The 8,432-nt window shown below is 42.1% G+C and overlaps 1 long non-coding RNA gene across 1 annotated transcript; it reads left to right on the top strand.

The window, feature by feature from the left end:
- The first annotated feature begins 5,656 nt into the window (after nucleotides 1–5,656).
- On the top strand, nucleotides 5,657–7,777 carry LOC131226000 (uncharacterized). Its single transcript, XR_009161623.1, has 3 exons — nucleotides 5,657–5,745; nucleotides 5,942–6,003; nucleotides 7,690–7,777. It is a non-coding gene; the product is annotated as an uncharacterized LOC131226000 (long non-coding RNA).
- The last annotated feature ends 655 nt before the right edge of the window (nucleotides 7,778–8,432 follow it).

Below are 8,432 nucleotides of genomic sequence, written 5' to 3'. Positions count from 1 at the left end.
ATACAACTTCTTAACATTTTGGTTGCACTAAATATCATATCTAATGTGTGTAAACTGAGAGGAGCTGAAAGCTTTTTGTGTATTTGAGACAACCCAAAGGGGTTGAATATATAGAGATTACAGCATCTATACAAGGAAGGAAATAAAATCAAAATCATCTACCTATGGGAAAACCAATTATATAAGGTATGCTAGCTATACAAGGTATGTTGCAGCCTGTCTAACATCCCCCCTCAAACTAATGCGGGTCATCGACAAGTAATAGTTTGCCAACGAGAAATGAGTGACGTGCAGAAGTTAGGGACTTGGTAAAAATGTCTGCAATTTGATCATGGGATGCAACATGTGGTAGAGAAATGAGCCCAGACTGAAATTTCTCACGGATAAAGTGACAGTCAACTTCAATGTGCTTCGTCCGTTCATGAAAAACCGGGTTAGAGGCAATCTGAATGACACTGAGATTATCAACATGGAGTGGAGTAGGATTCTGCACAGGAATGCCCAAGTCGGAAAGAAGTCCACGTAACCAAACAAGCTCACTACATGCAGCAGACATCGTCGACTTCCGTGCTTGATTTGGAAACAGTGGCACGCTTCTTACACTTCCAAGAGATGAGAGAAGTGCCGAGAAAAACACGGGCAGTGGTAGATCTTCGTGTGAGAGCGCAACCAGCCCAATCGGCATCTGAATAGCACGAAGGTCCAGAGTCACCGTGGAGGAGAAGAACAGTGATCGATCTAGAGTTCCACGTAGGTACCGTATGATGCGTAACACCGCAGTCATATGAAGAGTCCGAGGAGCAGAAACAAATTGACTGACGACTTGGACAGCATAGGCAATATCAGGGCGAGTCATCGTTAAGTAAACCAGACTCCCAACCAAACGACGGTATAAGTCGGGCTGTGCAAGTAGGTCACCATCGTCGCGGCCATAATGAATGTTAAGTTTTAAGGGAGTCTGAACTGTTTTCTGATCTGTCAATAATGCCAAAGCGAGAAGATCCTTGGCATATTTACACTGGCTGACCAGGATCCCACGTTTAGAACGTGAAATTTCAAGCCCAAGAAAGTATGTGAGATGGCCGAGGTCTTTCATCTTGAAGGAGGATTGCAGAACTTCCTTTAAAGCCGAGATGCCAGCAATATCACTACCAGTCAGTAGGAGGTCGTCAACATAGACCATAACAATGACAATTCCGTGAGCAGTGATGTGCAAAAATAAGGATGGGTCATGACCACTTTGAGTAAAGCCAGCACCCGTAACAATATCGTGAAAGCGTTGGAACCATGCCCGAGGTGCCTGTTTAAGGCCGTACAAGGCTTTTTTTAGGCAACATACTTTATTGTCAGGGATTAAGGAGCCAGGAGGAGGTTTCAAATACACGGTTTCTTGAAGATCTCCATGAAGAAAGGCATTTTTCACATCCATCTGCGCGAGTGGCCATGAGCGAATAGAAGATATAGCCAGAAGAGTACGAACAGTTTTCATTTTGGCCACGGGAGCGAAAGTCTCATCATAATCAATTCCGTATTCCTGTTTGTATCCCTGAGCGACAAGTCGAGCCTTGTATCGATCCAATGATCCATCAGACTTGAGTTTGACCGAATAAATCCATTTGCTACCAATTAGCTGTTGGTCAGCAGGTCGAGTGACAATGTCCCACGTATGATTATCTTCCAATGCTGCAAGTTCTTCTATCATAGCCTTCTTCCAACAATCATGAGTGGCTGCCTGAGAGTATGAAGTATGAATAGAAACGGTATCCAGAGTAGCATTCATGGCAGACATAGAGCATATCAACCGATCAGGCGCTCGATGTTCACGAGCGGAACGACGGATCGATGAAAGTTCGGGATCAGCAACGGGTACAGTAGGTTCGGGTTGAGTAATAGGTGGTGGATCTGTACGTGGTCGACGTGAGTAAACCTGCAACGGACGAGGAAGAGTACTTGAGGCAAACGGAATTTCTGGAAAGGCAGTTAGACCAGGAGAGTTGGGAGTGTGTGGAGGAGGAAGAGATGAATGAAAAGCAATGTGCTCAAGAAAAACAACATGTCGTGAAACCCGAACACGACGAGAAACCGGATCATAACATCGAAAACCCTTCTGAGTCTCCCCAAATTCCAAGTACATATATTTGACTAATTTTGGAGATAGTTTGTTACGTTCACGTGAAGCCAGGTGAACATAACAGATACAACCAAAAACACGAAATGTGGAATATGCAGGGGGTAAGCCAGTGAGAACAGAGTAAGGAGATTTACTGTTCAGAACTTTGGTTGGCATCCGGTTAATTAAGTAAACGGAATGTAACATTGCTTCAGCCCAGAAAGAACGGGGAACACTCATAGATGTCATCAGGGTGTTGGCAGTTTCAACAATATGACGATTTTTTCTTTCAACCACCCCGTTCTGTTGTGGAGTATCAGAACAGGTGGTTTGATGAATAATTCCATGCCCTTGAAGAAATGTACAAAAATCAGTTGAGAGATATTCCCCCCCTGAGTCAGAGCGGAGAGTTTGAACTGAAACCCGAAATTGAGTCTTCACCATACAGTGAAATAACTTGAATTTTTCAAAAACCTGTGACTTTGATTGCAGAAAGTAAATCCAAGTGTAACGTGTGAAATCAGCAATGAATATAACATAGTATCGTAACCCAGAGAGAGACATGATTGGTGAAGGACCCTAGACATCCGTATGCACAAGTTCAAACATAGAAGTTGATTTTGTAGTACTTAGGGAAAATGGAACACACTTACTTTTTGAAAGACAACAGGAAGAACAAGAATAATCCAAATCATTTTTATTAAGAGAAATATTCCCTAACATGCCAGACGAAATTAACTGAAGTAACCGATCGGAATGTGGATGACCCAGGCGAAAGTGTCATAGTTTCCACAATTTATTTGCTGAAGAAATATCTGATGAAGAAGGAGAAAAGAAACAACGAGTCGGAGTGACAGATGGATCAAAATTCAGCACGTACAGACGACCATGCCGCCTACCCCTCCCAAGTACCTTCCCCGTCACCAGATCCTGCACAAAACAACAGTTGGGAAGAAATATGACTAAGCAGTTATTTGATGTGAGTTAACCAACTGAAATTAAATTGGAGGAGAGGTTAGGGACGTGAAACACATCACGAAGGGTGAGCTGGCGATGAACAGAAGGAGAGAAAGTCAATGATCCAACAGACTGAATAGGGAGTCTAGTGCCATCCGCAGTAGAAATAGCCTGATTGCCGGTGTAGGGGCGAATGTCACGAAGATGGGATACAGCACCAGTCATATGATTGGAAGCACCCGAATCGAAGAACCATGTAGAAGATGGGGATATACCTGACATACCGGCCGCAGAAAGGGCCTGAACGATTTGTTGGAGCATCGTAGGAGTCAACGGAGATGAAAGACCTTCAGCAGAAACAGTAGATGTAGAATCAGTAACAGTCAGCTCGGAAGAAATAGTGGCAGCAGTAGCAGAAAGAGCACGACCACGGCCACGACCACGACCACCACGTCCACGGACGGAAGAAGATGTATATGCACGTGTACGGCAGTCTTGAATACCATGACCAGTTCGTCGACAATAAGCGCACCATTCTTTGCATTGAGCGACAACATGACCCACCTTGTTGCAGCCACGACAGGTTAAAGAAGAGGAGCCACGTGTTGGTGCAGTGGTGGACACAGCAAGCACTATATCAGATGATCCCGGAGTCGAGGAAGGAAGTGATAGAACTTTCAGTCGTTGTTCCTCAGCCAATAGGTCATTAATAACTAAATTCAATGAAGGAGTAGGGCTACGGTTCAAGAGAGCAGCTCGACAATGCTCGAATTCCGGACGCAGTTTCATAAGAAATTGGCGAACTTGCGCACTTTCGCGCATAGTTTGGAAAATCCTAAAGTCATTAGGAAATATTGGATCCATCATGGCCATCTCAGACCAATTTGTGACAATTTTAGAATAAAATGATTAAATACTGTCATCCCCCTGAGTAAGATTAACGAGATCCTGTTCCAGACGATATGACCGGGCCGCATTACTTTGTTGATAAATTGTCTGAAAATGGTCCCACGTTGCCTTAGCCGTGCGATGAGGTGTGAGGCCAACAGCAATGGATCGATCGACCGAATCGAGAATCCAGGTAATAATCCGTCCATTATTCATTTCCCAATCAGCCAATTTATCGGCATCCGTGACCCTTCAGGAAGTGGGAATAGTAACAGATCCATCAATTAGTCCCCACAAACCACGACCCTTCAGGAAGTTCTGAAAATGGATGGCCCATAGTGAATAGTTGGTACCATCAAAACTACACCTTGGGGCCTCTGTACGTGATGAGTTCTTGTCCATTGAGCGGAATTAATATAAAGCACTCAAAGAGTTGTAGTAGAAGAATGTTTTAGGTGTACCGTACAGCAGGAGATATCCAACGCGTAGCAGTATCTGGATCTTGGCTGAAAAGGATCTTGGCAAAATAGGAACAGCAACAACGATAGGTCTGGATGGGAGCAACAGCTAAGCAACAGATCTGGATGAGCAGAGGTTGCTGGAACAGATCTGGATGAGCAACAGATCTGGATGAGCAGAGGAGCAACAGATCTGGACGATCAGAGGTGGTCGGACGACGCAGCAGGGGTGGCCGGACGACGCAGGGGTGGCCGGACGACGCAGCAGGGGACGGTCGGACACGCAGATGGTGCTGGACGAGCAGAGGGACGGTCGGACGACACAGCAGGAGTGGCCGGACGACGCAGGGGTGGCTGGATCTGACAGGTGGTGCCAGATTTGGATCAGTGAGGCTTTGATACCATGTAAACTGAGAGGAGCTGAAAGCTTTTTGTGTATTTGAGACAACCCAAAGGGGTTGAATATATAGAGATTACAGCATCTATACAAGGAAGGAAATAAAATCAAAATCATCTACCTATGGAAAAACCAACTATATAAGGTATGCTAGCTATACAAGGTATGTTGCAGCCTGTCTAACAATGTGGCACAAAATATCATAATATTTTTATGAAATAATGGTGCAATCTAACACATTGTCTCAATAACTTTTGTTTTGTGGGCCATTGATGGTGATTTTCAAGGTAGCCACCATCAGCTTTGAAGATATTTTTCTTCTTAGAAAATGTGATTGAATGAGTGTTCTAGTGTTCTCCTGCTTAGGTAAGTCTGTTTTGTCCTTTCTTGTACTCTATTTATTCCCAAAGGGAGCTGTACGATTCTCCTTTTTCTCATGTCAAACTTCAACTCTTGTAGCATTGAGCAAGGTTCTCCTTGATTTGGATTGACTTGGTTTTAATATTGGTCACAAAAATGCAAACACTTCTCTGCATTTGTTGACTGATCAGGCAAGTGGAACACACACGCTTTGTTTTATTTATATTTTTTTCATGCACTTAAATTTAGATTGTCCAAATCGTGGGGCTGGTTGTGGATGGAGCATTTAAAATTGAGCATCATCCTATAACTTCCTATCAAATGGATGCTTACAGATGAAGAAATTGTTTAATAGTCAAAATTTAACGAATGAAATAAGATGGCTATGATCATTAATTAGTTCCGGTATCTGGCTATGCCCCACTATTTCAGTTTGGCATCGACATTCTCTCTCTCTCCCTCTCTCTCCCTCTCTCCCTATGAGTAGTAGGAAGGAAGAGGAGTGGAACGAGAAGATCATCAGAGGTCTGATGAAACTGCCTCCGAATCGGAGATGCATCAACTGCAATAGCCTGGTAATTGCAATCTTCCCTATATTTTCTTTATTTTTTGGCATTTTCTTAGATGAAAATTGCAATTTCTTTCGACTTCTAGGGTTTTGTATGGAAATTTCTGATTTTTTCTGTTTCTGTTATGCAAAGATCTCCCTTGAATTATATCAAATTTCTGATGTTTTGAGAAAAATGTTTTTTTTTTCTCTCTCGTTTGCAGGGGCCACAATATGTTTGTACGAATTTCTGGACTTTCGTATGTACAATTTGTAGTGGAATACAGTGAGTAGATGTTTTCTTTGCTGTAAATTTCCCATTTTATCTAATTATTGCGATTATGCTATTTTCTTTCTTGGAAAATGTTTTTTTTAAAAAAAACTGTACAGTGGGGGTCAGGAAGAAGATTCATGAACTTTGGACATAGCCAGTGTGTCTGGACATCTGGACAAGTTGGAATTTGGGACGCTCTTAAGTCATTTAAATTGGTATTCTCCTTCTTTTTTTGTTCTTTTCGAATCTCATACTGAAAAAGCTGCATCTCCGATCCACATCATGAGGGCATTTCTCCCAGGATTTGATGCGCTACACTGGTTTTTATGGGGAGAACTCGGCTCCACTCATATTAAGAAGTCCACTCAAACTTGCCTTAAGATTTTTAAAATTTATTTTTATGATTAATAATCTAACCGATGAACCGAAGCACATATTTTCAATCGAAGTTCATGTTTGTAGAATTTTTTGTGTTTTAATCCAGTTTCAATATGGTAGCTACTTGTGTAGAAGTTATAACCACTTATTTGCAGAATTTTTTGTGTTCTAATTAAGTTTCAAAATGGTAGCTACTTGCGTAGAAGTTATAATCACTTGTTAATGGTTTGAATGTAGACTGACCTTGACTGAACTAAAGATGAAGTGTTGGTAGAATCATTAATTGGTTGAGTATTGGTCAAGAAGCTGTGGCTGTACCATGGTATTGTTAGTAGCATTTTGATTGGTTTTAAGCATGGCCACTTAGGTAACCTTTTTGTAACCCTTGCACAAACCTTCTACCTAGGTTCCAGTCCCAGCCTCCTGCTTTGGATCATGTGTCACATCACTCTCCTGTCTCTTAACTATATATATATATATATTGGTACTCACTACCATTTCTCTCTTCAAACTTGCTTGCTCACTTCTCTTCACAATTCATGTGACTACGTGTAACCATACTCCTTTTATCGGTGTATGGGATGCCTCTTCATTCTGAGATTTGTTTGTGAGTTTGCCATTTTTTTAACAAGAAAAAGGAAAATGCTGATGCTGGCACAATCTTGTTTGAAGGAGCAGATGAATGGCTCATCTAATAACAAAGTTTATGAACAAGGTGCAAAAGAGGAAATGTTGAGACCAACTCTGATAATTAAATATGAAAAAAAAAAGATCAGTGATAGCTAGGGAGCTTTTGCTTTGAGAAATATTTATTAAATTATGTTCGAATTCCTCATGACAAAGGCCTAAGCCACATCATTCAACTGTGGTAAAAGCAATTACTTACCGAAGAGAAAACGCTATAAGAAATATTCTTCAATATATCTTGACATCTTTCGATTTCTAAAGAATAATTTGGTGCAGATTAGAAGAGTATGTTGTTTCTTTTCCTGAAGTTCTGTTGCGTGCTATCAACTTTCAGTCTTGTATTTGTCCTGTACACTATGTTTGGGTTATGATTCAACTACCGCGCTCTTGCTATCATCTTTTATAATCTTAGCTTCACTTGCAGCATGAAATTGTACGTATCTTTCATAATTAGATTTAGCTTTGTCTATGGTAACGGTATTTGTGTCTTTAGTTCTTTATTCAATCGATACCTCTATGGAACTTCTACTGACCTTTGTTGCTGGAACACCAATTACGATATTTGCATCTATGGCTTCTCTTAAAAACTTCATCCTTCTTGATTCAACGTTCATTATTCTTTGTGTCATGCAGTCGTGAGTTTACTCACCGTGTGAAGTCTGTATCAATGGCTAAGTTCACTTCGCAAGAAGTTGATGCTCTTCAAAGAGGTGGCAATCAGGCAAGAAAGTCATTTGATTTTATTTTTCTTTGGTGGCAGTTGAGTTTCTAATTCTCATGCTCATGAGTTTCCTTGGTCTCTCTCTCTCTCTCTCCCTTTCTCTCTCCTCTTTTTTTTTTCGTGGATCGGATCCGAACCTGTGCCAATCCGATCTGACTCGGTTTTCCTGACTGAGTTGGACTCGGATCGGTCCAGGGCCACATGGGTTAGGATCGGATTGGGTCAGAGGACTAGGAATCAGTCCCGGTTCTGACCGAGTTCGGGTCAGGCCATGCAGAACTCGGATCTGGTCGAGGTGGGCCCTATCCGATTCGACTCGGTCCAATGCCCAGCTCTACAACTAGTTTAGTGAGTCGGTTACTTTTCCATTGATGTTGCTCACCAACTGTTTGATAAAATGACTCAACCAAATGTAATCGGTGGCAAGGAAGGTTTGACCGGTGGCAAGCTACTCAGAAGGTGTTTGATAAAATACCGGTAAAACCACTGCTTCTATTTTACAAGCAGTGGAACTGTGAAGTTGCAGTTAAGGTGTTTGTGAAAATGCCTCAATGACAAACTCGGCTCGTTCTTGGCTTGAACTCGGCCCAAGCTGGCTTGAGTTGTTGACCGAATTGAGCCGAGCTGGCCAATCATGCTCAAGGACTTAGCTAAG

Source organism: Magnolia sinica, chromosome 14, assembly GCF_029962835.1.
Source record: "Magnolia sinica isolate HGM2019 chromosome 14, MsV1, whole genome shotgun sequence".
Taxonomy (NCBI): domain Eukaryota; kingdom Viridiplantae; phylum Streptophyta; class Magnoliopsida; order Magnoliales; family Magnoliaceae; genus Magnolia; species Magnolia sinica.
This window is presented reverse-complemented; position numbering and strand designations above follow the sequence as displayed.